Genomic DNA, 17,228 nt, shown 5'->3' with positions numbered 1-17,228 from the left:
TTCAGGGGCTCTTGCTACTACTACTGCAACTGTTACTACCTGGAGAGTTTATAACCTTTTGGCTCATTTTTATGTGTTGAACTTCTGAAGAAATTGACTAATGAAGAGTTTGGGATCTTCATTAGTATATATAGAGCTTCAAGATGATGAATAAGACCGTTATAAATCCAGGTAAAATATGGATCGTCGATTTTTTCTCTTAGATTGATCCCACGTGTATTCCGACCGTTAGCAAATCTTGCACGTTTTTCTCACGTGCACGGAGTCGCGAGTTAACTCACTACTCTATAGCCGGTTAACTCAATCCCAGTGAACTGATTAACTCAATCCCTGTTAACTGATTCAGGGGCTTCTATGTAATTTTGGACGGGTTATTTAATGCCACGTATGTACTAACAAAGACTAACAGCCGTTAACCGTTATCTCAAAAAAACGGGATGATAAAAGTCAAGAGTATGACATTTAATAAACTCTCAAAAAAACGGTGGCATTTTCAGAAACTGCATATTGGAAGTGTGGCACTTTATTAAAATCCCCAAATATTATTAGAGTTATACCTGAGTCTCTCAATCGGATGAACTGGATCAGAAATATACCAGTTTTCAACCTCCTAGGTTCAAATATTACTAGAGTTAGACCTGAGTTTCTCGTTCGGATGAACTGGATCCGAAATATATCAGTTTTCAAATCCCAGATTCAACGATTACTAGATTTAGACCTGAGTCTCTCGTTCGGATGACCTGGATATGAAATATAGAAGTTTTCAACATCCCAGGTTCAAATATTACTAGAGTTAGACCTGACTCTCTCGTTCGGATGAAATGGATCCGAAATATATCAGTTTTCAACATCCCATGTTCAAACATTTACTAAAGTTAGACCTGAGTCTCTCGTTCGGATGAATTGGATCATAAATATATCAGTATTCGACATCCCAGGTTCAAATATTACTAGAGTTAGACTTGAGTCTCTCGTTCGGATGAACTGGATCATAAATATATCAGTTTTCATCATCCAAAGTTCAAATATTACTAGAGCTAGACCTGAGTCTCTCGTCCGGATGATCTGTATCAGAAATATATCAGTTTAGCATCCCAGGTTCAAATATTACTAGAGTTAGACCTAAGTCTCTCGTTCGGATGAACTGGATCAAAAATATATGAGTTATCAAAATCCCAGGTTCAAATATTACTAGAGTTAGACCTGAGTCTCTCGTTCGGATGAATTGGATCAGAAATATATCAGTACTAGACATCCCAGGTTCAAATATTACTAGAGTTAGACCTGAGTCTCTCGTTAGGATGAACTGGATCAAAAATATATCAGTTTTCAACATCCCAGGTTCAAATATTATTAGAGTTAGACCTGAGTCTCTCGTTCGGATGAACTGGATCAGAAATATATCAGTTTTCAACCTCCCAGGTTCAAATATTACTAGAGTTAGACCTGAGTCTCTCGTTCGGATGAACTAGATCAGAAATATATGAGTTTTCAACATCACAGATTCAAATATTACTAGAGTTAAACCTGAGTTTCTCGTTCGGATGAACTGGATCAGAAATATATCTTTTTTCAAATCCCAGATTCAAAGATTACTAGAGTTACACCTGAATCTCTCGTTCGGATGACTTGGATCAGAAACATATCAGTTTTCAACATCCCAGGTTCAAATATTACTAGAGTTAGACCTGACTCTCTCGTTCGGATGAAATGGATCCGAAATATATCAGTTTTCAACATCCCATGTTCAAACATTTACTAAAGTTAGACCAGAGTCTCGCGTTCGGATGAATTGGATCAGAAATGTATAATTTTTCAACATCACAGGTTCAGAGATTACTCGAGTTAGACCTTAGTCTCTCGTTCGGATGAACTGGATCGCAAATATATCAGTTTTCAACATCCCAGGTTCAAATATTACTAGAGTTAGACCTGAGTCTCTCGTTTGGATGAAGTGGATCAGAAATATATCAGTTTTCAACATCCCAGTTTCAAATATTACTAGAGTTAGACCTGGGTCTCTCGTTCGGATGAACTGGATCAGAAATGTATCAGTTTTCAACATCACAGGTAAAAAGATTACTAGAATTAGACCTTAATCCTCGTTCGGATGAACCGGATCAGAAATATATCAGTTTTTAACATCCCAGGTTCAAATATTATTAGTGTTAGACCCGAGTCTCTCGTTCGGATGAATTGGATCAGAAATATATCAGTTTTTAAAATCCCAAGTTCAAATATTATTAGACTTAGACCTGAGTCTTTCATTCGGATGAACTGGATCAGAAATGTATCAGTTTTCAACATCTCAGGTTCAAAGATTACTAGAGTTAGACATTAGTCTCTCGTTCGGATGAACTGAATCAGAAATATATCAGTTTTCGACATCCCAGGTTCAAATATTACTAGAGTTAGACTTGAGTCTCTCGTTCGGATGAATTGGATCATAAATATATCAGTTTTCAACATCCCAGGTTCAAATATTAGTAGAGTTAGACCTGAGTTTCTCGTTCGGATGAACTGGATCCGAAATATATCAGTTTTCAAATCCCAGATTCAAAGATTACTAGAGTTAGACCTGAGTCTCTCGTTCGGATGACCTAGATCAGAAACATATCAGTTTTCAACATCCCAGGTTCATATATTAATAGAGTTAGACCTGACTCTCTCGTTCAGATGAAATGGATCCGAAATATATCAGTTTTCAACATCCCATGTTCAAACATTTACTAAAGTTAGACCTGAGTCTCGCGTTCGGATGAACTGGATCAGAAATGTATAATTTTTCAACATCACAGGTTCAAAGATTACTCGAGTTAGACCTTAGTCTCTCGTTCGGATGAATCAGAAATATATCAGTTTTCTACATCCCAGGTTCAAATATTACTAGAGTTAGACCTGAGTCTCTCGTTCGGATGAACTGGATCAGAAATATATCAGTTTTTAACATCCCAGGTTCAAATATTATTAGAGTTAGACCTGAATCTCTCGTTCGGATGAACTGGATAATAAATATATCGGTTTTCAAAATCCCAGGTTCAAATATTAATAGAGTTAGACCTGAGTCTCTCATTCGGATGAACTAGATCAGAAATGTATCAGTTTTCAACATCTCAGGTTCAAAGATTACTAGAGTTAAACCATAGTCTCTCGTTCGGATGAACTGAATCAGAAATATATCAATTTTCGACATCCCAGGTTCAAATATTACTAGAGTTAGACTTGAGTCTCTCGTTTGGATGAACTGGATCATAAAAAAAATTAGTTTTCAACATCCAAGGTTCAAATATTACTAGAGCTAGACCTGAGTCTCTCGTCCGGATGAACTGGATCAGAAATATATCAGTTTAGCATCCCAGGTTTAAATATTACTAGAGTTTAGTCTCTAGTTCAGATGAACTGGATCAGAAATGTATCAATTTTCAACATCCCATGTCCAAATATTACTAAAGTTAGACGTGAGTCTCTCGTTCGGATGAAATGGATCAGAAATATATCAGTTTTCATCATCCCAAGTTCAAATATTACTATAGTTAGACTTGAGTCTCTCGTTCGGACGAACTAGATCAGAAATGTATCATTTTTCAACATCCCAGATTCAAAGATTACTAGAGTTAGACCTGAGTCTCTCGTTCGGATGAACTGGAGCAAAAATATATCAGTTTTCAACATCCCAGGTTCAAAGATTACTAGAGTTAGACCTGAGTCTCTCGTTCGGATGATCTGGATCTAAAATATATCAGTTTTCAACATCCCAGGTTCATATATTACTAGAGTTAGTCCCGAGTCTCTCGTTCGGATAAACTGGATCTGAAATATATCAGTTTTAAAAATCCTAGGTTCAAACATTACTAGAGTTAGACCTGAGTCTCTCTTTGGGATGAACTGGAACAGAAATTTATCAGTTTTCAAAATCCCAGGTTCAAACATTACTATAGTTAGACCTTAGTATCTCGTTCAGATGAATTGGATCATAAATATATGTCAGTTTTCAACATCCCAGGTTCAAACATTACTAGAGTTAGACCTTAGTATCTCGTTCGGATGAACTGGATCAGAAATATATCAGTTTTCAACCTCCCAGGTTCAAATATTACTAGAGTTAGACCTGAATATTTCGTTCGGATGAACTGTATCATAAATGTATCAATTTTCAACATCCTAGGTTCAAAGATTACTAGAGTTAGACCTGAGTCTCTCTTTAGGATGAACTAGATCAGAAATGTATCAGTTTTCGACATCTCAGGTTCAAAGTTTACTAGAGTTAGACCTGAGTCTCTCGTTTGGATGAACTAGATCAGAAATATATCAGTTTTCAACATCACAGGTTCAAATATTACTAGAGTTAGACCTGAGTCTCTCGTTCGGATGAACTGGATCAGAAATATATCAGTTTCAACATCCCAGGTTCAAAGATTACTAGAGTTAGACCTTAGTCTCTCGTTCGGATGAACTGAATCAGAAATATATCAGTTTTCGACATCCCAGGTTCAAATATTATTAGAGTTAGACCTGAGTCTCTCGTTCGGATGAACTGGATCATAAATATATCTGTTTTTTTAATCCAAGGTTCTAATATTACTAGAGTTATACCTTAGTCTCTCGGCATTTTTGACATTTTTGACACACAGGAGGCTGTTGTAAATGTTTCACTAGTCGGTATCTTATTGATATTTTACATTACCGGCTACCTTATAGTCGGCAAGGTCGACAAAAAATATCTTGCCGGCTAAAGGATTTTTTATATACAGAGAAATGTGTTACAAATGCATGGTTAGTCGGCAAGGTTTTAATTTCATAACCTGCCGACTAAACTATAGTCGACAAGGTATAAGGATGACTACCGTGCCGACCCTGTAAATGCAAATTTCAGAAATGAAAAGTCGGCACAATATTCAACCTAGGAAGATGCCGACTAGTTTTAGTCGGCAAGGTCGACAAAAAAACCATGCCGACTTTTGATAAAATATTTGAATCATACATGATTTGAGGTTTGGTATGATTTGTACCCAATCTCAAAACTCGTATGGTTCAAAAAAAAAATCTTGATTTTTTTTTGATTTGATTCTTTTTTGTTTCATTTCATAGTTAAGAGTATTGGAAAAGATTTTGAAATTCTTTTGGATTTGATTTTAGTCGGCATGGTTTTTCTGGGGGTAATTTGGTCTTTTAACACCTTTCAGACACCCTTTAACATACTAGGTTGGATGGGTTTAAATTGGGTATATCCCAATTTATCAAGATGTACCCCAATGAAGCCTGAAAAGATAATTCAATGTTAAGTTTAGATAGAGTGATATTAGTACAATTACAATATCAGTACACTAACCAAATTTTCTAGCAAGAAAAGACAAAGAAAAGATTATAAAGGTGTATGTAAGAACCGATTCAAAGAAAAGTTTAGATAGGTTCTTAGATACACTTTTCCAGTCTTACATATACTTTCCTAGTATTTTTCGGATGTTCTTTCTCTTTTAGAATACTTGGTTGTGTACTAGTATTTTTTGGTGTTTTTTTTTATCACTACCAGCCAACCGACCTATGTTACAAATCTCACTATAAAATTCCATTGCCATTCCATTATTTAGTTCTCCTCTCTCAGGGTACCACCATTAGTAGTCTTGGTAATCCTGACAGGTTTTCTCCTGGAACAGCAAGGGCACAAAATAACAATTCCATGGGACATATTCTATAAACCATCATCTCTTGTTTCCTCTTTTTTTTTTTGCTGAAGTCTTTAATTTCATTGTAAGGTTCTTACTAAAATCTAGATTTTCATATCTTATAATCTTATAATATGAATGAATATTACACCTTCCACAAATTTTAACCATCCCTGCACCTCCCCAGCCTAACAAAAATAATCAAACCCCACCCCAATTACAAAAACCCCATAAGTATATTTTGATATCAGCAGGTATGGGAGAGAAATCTATGATCAAAATATAAATTAGAATACTCTAAACTGGCAGCAAAATGATTTCCTGATGATGAATATTACTTACAGATCTATATCTATTCATTCATTTTCAATCAAAAGAATTGAATTCAAAAAATAAAAATTTGAATTAAAAAACCAGATAAAAGTTCAGAAAAAAATTGAGAAAAAGGAAAGAGGCTCAGAACAGACATGTGAGGATGCACCAATTTCCTCTCCTCTTGGCTGCAGAAAGGTTACCAAAATTGAAATTGAAAAGATGATTAGATCTATTCAAAAATGACCATCCAAGTTGCCTAGCCAAGATTTTCGGTGGAGAGTTAGATCGATTCAATCTTTGTCTGACAACCCCCATAGGAAGAGTTGGAACATCTAATTTGTAATTGTCTAGAATGATCTAGAAAAATATAGAGAAATGTAATTAACAAGTATTCTAGAATGTACTAGAGGAGCCAAAGTCCTTCGAGACTTGGCTAAGTTAGAAATGTTAGTCAAAAAGATGTCCTAGTCTAAATGTCTATTAGGGTATTCTAGAGAAAGTCAAGTAGGTCAAATTAGTTTTCATTTAGAAAACTCTAGATACAACTAGAGTGAAGTAATATGAAGCCTGTAAATAGGCATGTTGTACACCATTCGTAAGCAAGCAAGAAGATTAAATTCAATAGAAGAGAAAATTCGAAGTTACAAATCCTTGCTTCCACCTTCACTACTAGAGTTTTAGGAGCTCTATACGAGCAACACCACTATGCTCGTATATCTCCGAAAATATAGTCCAACTTCAAAATTATAAGAATTTCCAACATGGTATCAGAGCGGGTTCGATCCAATGGGCGCTAAAGTTTCCGCTACAAGCTGAAGGTGATAATTCCGCACAATAGAAGACGCAAGGTACGTCTCAACTATCCAAGTTCACTACTTATTTTACAACCCCCAATAGAATCTAGTTATCACCCAATTCTAAGTTTAGAAAAATATGAAAAGAACATAGCAGCTCGTGAAGTTGAAGTAGTTCCTAGAAATGATAAGTCTCCATATAACATAAAATGCAAGTAAGAAATGTATAAGTTTCACCTCCTTCCATTAAAGAAAAATAAATAACAAAAATAAGAAGAGAAGTTTCCATCCTCGCAGGAGATGCACCAAAGAGTGCATTTCTAAAGAAAATTTGAGGGAAGAGCATCAAAGAAATGCCTCCTCAAATAACAGAGATGGAAAAAATGAGAGTCATCCTGTAAAAATATTCTACTTATAAAGTTGAGTGGGCGGAACCTCTGAACCTACGATGGTCAAGTTTCGTGAAAGGAGAGGAATATCAACAGAAGGCAAAGCCTCTGAATTTAAGACTGTCAAGTTCGGTCTAAACCGTGAAGGAGAAGGAGATAATTGGCACAAGACAGAGGCTCTGAATATACAAGGAACAGGCTGCGAAAATGCCAGGTCAACAAAGAAGATCTAAAACAAGATATGGAGACACTACGAAGGCGAGCTGGTTTCAATGTGACGACAAGTCCGAAATGAATACACTACGAGCAAGAGAAGCCAAGAGCTATCAAGAGATTGGGTGAAGAACAAATTGGACGCTTAGCCAATTACAAATTAATAGGGGGTGTTGGAACATCTAATTTGTAATTGTCTAGAATGATCTAGAAAAATATAGAGAAATGTATTTAACAAGTATTCTAGAATGTACTAGAGGAGCCAAAGTCCTTCGAGACTTGGCTAAGTTAGAAATGTTAGTCAAAAAGATGTCCTAGTCTAAATGTCTATTAGGATATTCTAGAGAAAGTCAAGTAGGTCAAATTAGTTTTCATTTAGAAAACTCTAGATACAACTAGAATGAAGTAATATGAAGCCTGTAAATAGGCATGTTGTACACCATTCGTAAGCAAGCAAGAAGATTAAATTCAATAGAAGAGAAAATTCGAAGTTACAAATCCTTGCTTCCACCTTCACTACTAGAGTTTTAGGAGCTCTATACGAGCAACACCACTATGCTCGTATATCTCCGAAAATATAGTCCAACTTCAAAATTATAAGAATTTCCAACAGGAAGTTGTTTCTTTTTGAATCATCACTGCCTCGATTTTTTTTTTGAAGCATAGATAGAGAGAAAGAAGAAGAAGAGAGGAGGATTGTTTGATTTCTATAGAAGTTTAGAATCATCAGCTGCAGATGTGAAGGAGAGGGGCAACAAACGAACCCTCAAGAAAAACTCCCACATCTCTCCTTCTGTTGATGATCTGCAGCTTCATACTTAAACCTAACTAACGAGAATAATAATTATTGTTATGGTTTGTAAAACCTAACACCCAAGGCCACTTTATTTATAGGGTTCAACAATTTTCTCATACTTCCATTTTTGCCCATCTTCTTCTGAGGGAATTTAAGTCTACCTGTTTGTTACAGCTGTATCGAGAATTGTCCAACCATCCTGAAAAACTTTCTTGAATGTTTTCCACACCAGTTCTCCGGTTTGCGTCCATACAAAAGGCAGACCAGGGAAATTTGAATGCAGGTTTACATATAAGATTGACTACTTGAAGTGGCAGAAGTTTCACATTCTTTTTTTGGAATACGCAGAATGAGATTCATGTCCACAGTGATGGCAGTGGGACTAGAATGAACATGACAATCATCAAGGAAATCCCATCGACTAACACTAAGATTAGAGCCAAGGGAACCATAACTAAGTTAAAGAAATGTGCATTCAACAAGTGTCCTTTACAATCTTAAATGGCTACAGAAACTCCAGATTTTCCACCTGATAGAATAACAACTCAATCCTTTTATAAATTATGAGTTTCCATTGTCTAAGGTGATTTTTTGCTTTAACTGATATCTAAGATCCTGGAATACACACAAGAATAGAAGATGCAAATAGGAAGAGAATATAATGAGAAAAGAACGAAAGTTAAGGATAGCAATCAAGCATGCATGAGAGGGAGCAACATAATTTTACGAGTCATACAAGGGCAGAGCAAGAGATATTGAGTCTGGCAGGATATGGATACAATTAAAATAAATTAGATACTGGAAATAACTAGAATTATGGGTATTAAAATGTAATTTAGGTGATCTGAAAGAGAAATATGATGACTGTAAATAAATTGAAGAGAAACTAGGTTACGCAGGAGAACGAATTTGATGGAATTAGGGACTACCTTAGCAGGGTCCAAGGTACTCGATGTATGTCCCTGCTGCTAATTTTCTTTGCCACCTGATGGAATTATAAACAAATCTTCATCAGAGTTTCCTGAGTTCAGACTAGCCATCGATTCCAAGTTTTACATACCCATTTTCTGCTGATCCATCCAAGTTCTTGAAACTTAATTTCTGGTGAGAGTCACACTGCTGCCCTCCAAGAGAAGAAGCAAGGCTGAACTTCTTCAATGATGTGATCACGCACTCTTAGAGTAATGCTCATGCTACAGCTACTATCAGTTGAGTTGAACATTTGAGCCACAATATGACCTTTCAAAACAGAATCTTCATACACATTAGGAAATTGCTCAGCAGGAGGACAAGTTAAACGTTCTGATTCAAAATCTAATACTTTTACATGAGGCTTAAAAACACACTCAAGAAACAGGTGGTTAATACTTTTACCAGATAAAAAAATCACATAAAGAAAGGACAGTTGATATTGATTGAGATATGTACACCAGCCAGAAATGACTTTCCACAAAGAAAAAAAAATCTTAATTCCAGGAATAACAAGGAGATCCCATACAGCACAGGAAGTTATAAGATTTAACAGAAACAGTTCCATCTCTAGTTTTTATCCATTTTCTGGAATTCACACCATTCTGACTGGAGAAGGGCACAAGCATTCAGATTTTTTTCAAAGACTCATTATTAAACATAGAGCTAAGAAGAGTGCAGTTCCACTTACCTTGTTGATTAATAAGATCTGCAACTTTTAAGGTTATGGTCTACAATGGCACCTAACTGGTTTCTGGTATAGTGGCATCAGGAAAACATCTATCTGATCGGACCTTAATGTTATTCCTATTCCCAATTTCCCAGCAGTGGTTATATTCAATAACTTCAAGGCCTTTACAGATGATAGGCTGGACCCAAGACTTGACAGTTCTCTTCTTTATTTACAGAGGATCATGGTTACTTGGTTAGAGAAATATTCAGGATTTTACACCAATAATTGGCTTGGGTTATCAATAAGCCCACACGCAAGTCTACCGAGGAGAGCAAAGTTGAATTTTTAAGGGTTTTTAATACCCAAACCTCAAATCCAAGACTTCTTCAAATAGAGGCCTTTCTGGACTCCCTTTTTTGTCCACCAAAACCATCTCTGAATTGATCGAAGAAAAACTAGGTTAAGAGAAAAAATTTGATGAACTTAGAGATTACCTTAGCATGCTATAAGGTACACGGTAAATGTTCCTATCACACTAGATAGAATTACAACCATAAGCAGATGGACTGCAGAAAAAATCCAAGACCAGGTTGTCATGCTCAATGACAATAAAAACATAGTAAATATCGACAATATTTTTGTTGTCATTCAGCATGACGACTATTTTTTTTGTCATTAAGCATGACATCCAGTTTTAGACTTTTTTCCTACATCCCATCGTATCATTACCTGGGTAAAGATAGACAACTGTTATTTATCCTAGCACCACTACCTTAACTAGTATGTTTACATCGCAACATGCAAAATCATGGCCTTTCTAAAGGAAATAGGGTGCCTTGCATTGCTTGTTTACATAGCAGTTTATTTATCCTAGCACTACTACCTCAACGTATCATTACCCAGTTGATGATGTAACTTGCATTGCATTGAATATAATATGTTTATAGTTTTTGTGAGACGATACCCGATAGACAAATGAACACAAGAGACCCACCAGATCTTCCTCGGCGAAATTTCTTTGACTATCAATCTGATATTCCTTCTAGGCAGTGCCTTTGTGGAGGTGGAACTTGCATTGTTAAGACATCACATACTAAAAGGAATCCATTGAAAAATATATACATGCCAGGGTAAAAAGGTCTGTAAATTTTTCTTCATTTTACGTGCTGTTTTTCATTATGTAGTATTAACTTGACCGCAAATGACCTGTTTTTGCGTAATAAATATTAATGTAACTCTGTGGCTAGTTTTTCACTATAACAAGAACCCTAACTAATGTGGAAAGAAAATAGGCATTTTCGATAAGAATTCCTCATTTTAAATGACTTAAATCACTTCGTCTCACTCTCTCTGCGTGTCTCTTTCTCTCTCAATTCATCTTCTTCAATTTGGATGCTCATTTTTCTTTCCTTTCTCTTTCAATTCATCCTCCTCTTGCTTTTGCCAGACCTGAGAGTTTATATAACCTCTCAGTACAGACATTACCAACCACACAGTATTAACCATACAGAAAAATACACGTGTAACTGGCAGCACAACAATGACAGCTCATAAAGGAGGTTACAGAAACAGTTAGAGAGACAGGTTCGATAACAATCCCATAATGTAACAGGATTTTTCAAGGAAATTCATAATTGAACAAGATTCCCCATAACATGGAACTCCTTTCTCTTCACGCATGGTTAGGTAATGGCATGTACTTCGTTGTTAGAAGACGTTTCTTGCTCTTATATATCGAGGACCCGTACACTATAACATCTTTAGATTATGTCAAGCTCCTGTACCGGATTTACATTGGTTATAACTCTGAATTAAAGAGGCATGGTGATGGTGTAGGTTCTCCTTTACAGGAGAGGATAACGCAAGGAATTACAACCCAACCCAAGAGGTTCCATTTTGCCTATGTCAGCGATAAATCAGAAGGAAACAAAACACCACAACTTAGTGACGCTAGAAACTAAGAAGTACTTGGACGACCCCACTAACCACGACTAAGAATTACAGACCTTTGCAAATATTACTACATCACTGCAACTCATCCAACCACCTTGATGCTTGCTCCAGCTGTCTCCAAGACAACTAGTGTTGTTTTTCTTCTACTTCCAAACAGACTTTTTGATCAATGACAATAAACCTCTGATTTCTCTGCTTGATTTCTCCACCTTGACAATAGACTTTTTGTTTTTCTTATACTTCTGAACTAGGCTTGATCTTGTTGATCGTTTATGTAAGTTGGTTGTATGAAGAAGAAGCTCAGGATTTTAAGGATGAGGATAGGGAGGATGGTGATGATGGAGATGAAGTTTGTGAGAATGATAATTAGTGTGGGATAGTCTATGATGGTGATTCGGATGACCCCTTCATAATAATGGACACTGTCACAAACTTATCCTTCTGTTTCCAGAGCTTCACAGAACCCCTCGGTCTGCGCAAACTTATCATCGGTAATACGAGCGATAATAACAGATACGGGTTGTACTTATCATTCTTCGTATTACCGATTGTACAGAACTTTATCCCGTATGGAATATTGATTTGCTCCCCGGTTCATACGAAGAAAGATCGATATGCCTTAACGAAAACATTACCGATAATATTTTCGTTGTCCAATACAACAAAAGGACTTAGGGTCATTATGGTATTTATTTTAACCCCATTCGGTATAGAGTTCCTTATTTCGGTAATACGAAAAGGCACGTCCATAGAAGAGCAATACCAAAAAAGCCCGTCCCTCTCTGAACCATCACAACTTTTACGAAAAAGAATAGAGAAAATGAAATAGTTTTGATTTTTGGTTTTAATTTAGGATTAGGATTTGATTATATAAAGTTTTGACTTTAAAACTGATTTATTAGTAAAGGGTAAATCTGACTTTTCAATCAGATCTCCCCCCCCCCTATTCGTGATTTACCTATCCAAAGTAATTAAGCCCCCAAAGCCAAAATTGGGTTCAGTCCCAGTAATAGGGTTCTAAATAATAGCCAAAAAGCTAATTACACTCTGGTTACACCATAACATAGAGGCCCTATTCGTACGAAGTTACCCTTTATTTTAAGCCATGAATCATATTTTACATTATAGATATAAATTTTGAATTTCCATATAAATTTTAGGTCACTCGGAATAGATAAATTTTGAAGCTTTCCAAGTATATAATTTCGGTTAGGATATGCTTTTGATTAAGAAGCAAATTACAAATCGCTTGACAAATTATGAACTATCGTAACAAAACTACAATAAAACTGGAAATCTTTAGATCACGGGATAAGTTTTGGTCCATGAAGCAAATTTTGAAACACAAGTAGAAATTTATGACCGTACATATTGAACTAAATTATATAATTTATATTTTAAGTCATTCAACTTCCTACTTTAGCTAATAAACGAGTTCTGAATACAAAGCGCAAATATCTTGGTAATCCAGATTTGAGTTTCAAAAATTCTAGTCTTGTATGGTCGATCAAATTTTGCGGATTTGCATTTCGGATCAATCACTAGGTCTTAGGTTTTTTATTTGAGTTTGTCTTCAACCTGGTCTACATATCTTGACCGAGTCAAACCAATACGTATGAGACGAGTCAATTCCGGTCAATTTTATCACAAGAATCCCGCCTCGGCCGAGATGGACTAGATTTGATTGCTTGAGCCAAATTATTTAAGAAGAAAAAACCTTTTTTAATATAAAGGTCAGAAAGAAAGAAAAAAAATGGAAAGGGAAAGGGCACCCAGCTTAGCTGGTCATTTCCGTTTCTCAAAGATTCATGCTATGCAGATCGAAGGTTGTTTGAACACAATTCAGTGTTATTGGTCTCAACTTGTAAAGGGATTCTCAACTTGTAAAGGGATTATTAGAAACCACTCTTCCTTCATAGAGGATAACAACAGTTCAAGCGAGGTCTTTCATTTTAGATTGAAACGAACACTACAAGAAAAGTTGGATTAAGCGACCAGGCATTTTTGGTTGGAAAAGCCCATATTGAGTCGCTCTAACCCTTAAAGCGACTTAATTTGGTTCTCGCTCTCGAGTTGCTAAAGGTGGGATTTCTACAAGTCTAGAGCAGTTAGGCAATTGCTTTAGTAATCAAGCAACTATCATGTAGCGTCTTTTTTCTTAATTGCTTCATGGCTAAACCGACCTCCCTAGAGCAAGCAAAATAGTGATCGCTTTGAATCTAGACCAACCAAAATACAGCAAGTAAAACGTTCATCACTTCATAGATAGACCAACCATAATAGAGCAAGTGAAACGCCGATCGCTTCATAGATAGACCAACCATAATAATAGAGCAAGTGAAATACCTGAAGTTGGTTGCTTATATTTTTGAGCTACCAAACTTTTTGCCGGTGCCGGAAGTATCTGGACGATTTCAATTTAGATAATCCCAAATTGAAATTAAAATTAAAATTAAAATTAAAATTGATACTAAAACAAATTATGAACCAAATTAAAAACTGAATCAAGTTTTATGATATCACATAGATCATTTACATCATTTCTTAAAAAAAAGACAAGATCTGTTGTTTGTTACTACATAAGATCAGTTTTACAGAACTTCAACACCAAAAAAAATTAAAAATCTAACAACACTTTTGTTTTAGTAAAACCTTTCTAGCCCTTGGACACACCGACTGCACCAACACAACACCAGAGCCTGCAATACAACTGCCTAGCCATTGCTTCATGATTGGAAGGCCCCTTATCAAGGCCTCCGCAATTGTTCCAAGTCCAGCCTACAAAAAATAATAATCATAAGAACTAAAACACAAGACAATGCAAGTAAAGATGGATAAAGTAACCAATGGGTTTCCAGGAAAATACTAATAAGAAGAAATGTGTCTCCATACTTTGGTTATAATGCAGTCACAAGCACCCATCCATTTCTCCATTTGGGTCTCGAATCATCTGATCTGTGGTGAACAAAGAAAACTGTTATTGACTCCAGTAAAAGCATCTAAAATTGATTTTATCAAAAAACAATCCCACTAGTTAGATATGCAGAACAAGTGAATTACCTATTACCTTTACTGGACTTTCCATGGTGATCTGTCCAATTGGTTTACCAAGTTCACTGAATAGTGCTTCGCCGAGAGCTCTTGCAGTTTTCTTTACAGCCGAAAAAACGAGGGCCTGACGGGAAAACCAAACACGCGAATCTGGGAAGACTCTAGGCCATCAACCAACGCCCTCTTGGCAACCTCGTCCGAAGGGCAGTAGCATTGGTTGACACCAGTGTTGAACCTGAAACAAAAAAAGAATGATTGTATAAGCTCACAGATCATCCTCAAGCAAACTATGGTTCGTTCGTATTATGAATAAACTGATTCCATTTTTTACATCAAAGGCATGGTCTAAAATATTCTTCTGATAAAATGATTCACTCATTTGAAAGGCAAGTTTGAATGATTGATCTGATAACGTGAAAGCAACATATGTACTAATTCACACTAATAAGAATAAGGAACTCACCATGTGCGATGGAAGGTGTTGAGATATGTAATAACAGTAACAAAGACAACCTTCTTCTGAAGGCCCTGCCAATTAAGCTTCATGTAAGCTGCAACGGCTGCCATTCGTTCCTCATCTCCACGAGTCTTCCTACAACAAAACAGTAAAGGTCAAACACATCTTCTTCACCCATACTGAAATAAGCACAACATCATTGCACAAATAAACACTAGCTCCCTTGGCAGTATCATTGTCCTAGAAGTGGTTATGTAACTAAGACTGAGTGGCATTGTTGTCGTAACTCTTGAGCATGTAAGATTGGCAGGAAGAATCAACTACAAGTTGAAATTAGTAATAAAGAACTAAGAGAAAGAGAGAGACAGAGTGAGTTACCTAAATTCCTTTTTCTTAATTGTCGTTGCCTCGCAGTCATGTTTTCATGAGCCACAGCCTTTGAGAATTGGGAACTATATGTAGCCATGTGAAATCCTCACAATCATGTTTTCTGGAATATCTTTGTTTAAGAAACTGTGAAGCTTACCGAGCATCTGTTGTAAGCTCAACAATTCAGAAAAGTAGGCAAACCAACATAAAAGAGAGAAGAAAAATAAAAGTGAAGACTGGAGTCTGAGTTACCATGATTTCTATTCTATCCGCACAAGTAAGCCATTTGTGCATTGAAGAATTCCTCCAGTTTAGATCGAAGATCCTAAAAGTGAGATGCAGACAAGATAATCAGTCAGTATCATATCAAAGTAGTCTCAAAATTTAAAAGGAAGCAAGAGATATACCCTAAGTATGCCTAAATCAACTTGTAAGTCCTCCTGGATTCATGAATTTTAGAAATATGTCTACACAGAAGAAGCACATATTTCTTAATAGCAGCTTTTATTGTAGAAAAGGTTCCGAGATTTCCAAGAGACCTGTCCATCTTACCTGTAATAATAAATCAATGAATTAAATAAGAAACCCTGTAAAAACATTTAACCCTATAGATACCCCCAAAATATTATGAATCCTGTAATTGAATAACAAGTTACAGAAAAGTAAGAAAAAGAAGAAGAAATTAGATAAGACTAATTCTTAAGAACAACAAGAGATTTACCTTAGAATCGAAAGATCTTGTCGTGTCGTGGTCAATGGACAAAAGAAGGAATTGATTACAATGCAGTCAATATCATCTCCACTTTCTTCTTCACGGCAACCTGAAAGCAACACTCAGTCAATCGACTGCAATTTCTTGTTCTCCTTGAAACTTCTCCTTCTTAAATCTCGCAATCAACCATTCTTTTCTTCCCATCACAATCCCATCTCCATTCTCCGAATCGATTGCACAATATTACTTGGTACCAATAAAAAAAGAATGCAATCAATTTATTTGGAAAGGACAAACAAATTTTAATTCTCCGTATATGCCAATGGTGATCTCAAGAATACTAACTTGTATCATTCGATCATTCTTTTACTTCTGTATACTCTATTGACATACTAACGAACCCCTTTTCCCACTTAACATACTTGAAAATATTAATGCACATGGACATCAAAGAGTAAACTAAGATACAGTATCATTTATGACAGAAAAACAGAAAATTCCCATTAAGGCATTTCATCAAACAAGTATGGTGTATCATCTGATTCAATTAATAAAATAACATATTTAAGTATAGAATTCACATTGCATTGTCAAAACTCAACCAAAAATTAGCTTGACAACACTGTTATGGCCATACTTTCCAATCAACTTATAACACCAAAAAACAATCACAATTTTATCAACAAGCCCAATCTTATTTTTAGGGTTAGAAAATGGATTTTCAACAGAGGGAGAGATATAATACCTGGAAACTGGAAGTGATGGCAGCTGCTCGGATGATGAAGGTGATGCTCTCAATTCCTTCTTTTCTATAATCAATTCCACCTAATCAATTCCACTAATACAACCACCGTAATTACTCTGAATACCTAAC

At 35.9% G+C, this 17,228-nt stretch overlaps 2 long non-coding RNA genes across 3 annotated transcripts; both read right to left on the bottom strand.

Annotated features, from left to right (window-relative positions):
- Nucleotides 1-14,199: 14,199 nt before the first annotated feature.
- On the bottom strand, nucleotides 14,200-14,880 carry LOC113333950. Of its 2 annotated transcripts, none has more exons than XR_003352456.1 (3): nucleotides 14,826-14,880; nucleotides 14,658-14,720; nucleotides 14,200-14,543 (listed from the first exon to the last, which is right to left on the bottom strand). It is a non-coding gene; the product is annotated as an uncharacterized LOC113333950 (long non-coding RNA). The 2 variants fall into 2 exon arrangements; XR_003352455.1 differs by having other exon boundaries at nucleotides 14,308-14,543; nucleotides 14,833-14,880.
- Nucleotides 14,881-16,120: 1,240 nt separating this feature from the next.
- On the bottom strand, nucleotides 16,121-17,228 carry LOC113333913. The gene is made up of 3 exons (XR_003352426.1): nucleotides 17,100-17,228; nucleotides 16,364-16,600; nucleotides 16,121-16,194 (listed from the first exon to the last, which is right to left on the bottom strand). It is a non-coding gene; the product is annotated as an uncharacterized LOC113333913 (long non-coding RNA).

The sequence above is a fragment of the Papaver somniferum genome, unplaced genomic scaffold (genome assembly GCF_003573695.1).
Source record: "Papaver somniferum cultivar HN1 unplaced genomic scaffold, ASM357369v1 unplaced-scaffold_135, whole genome shotgun sequence".
In the NCBI taxonomy this organism is placed as follows: domain Eukaryota; kingdom Viridiplantae; phylum Streptophyta; class Magnoliopsida; order Ranunculales; family Papaveraceae; genus Papaver; species Papaver somniferum.
This window is presented reverse-complemented; position numbering and strand designations above follow the sequence as displayed.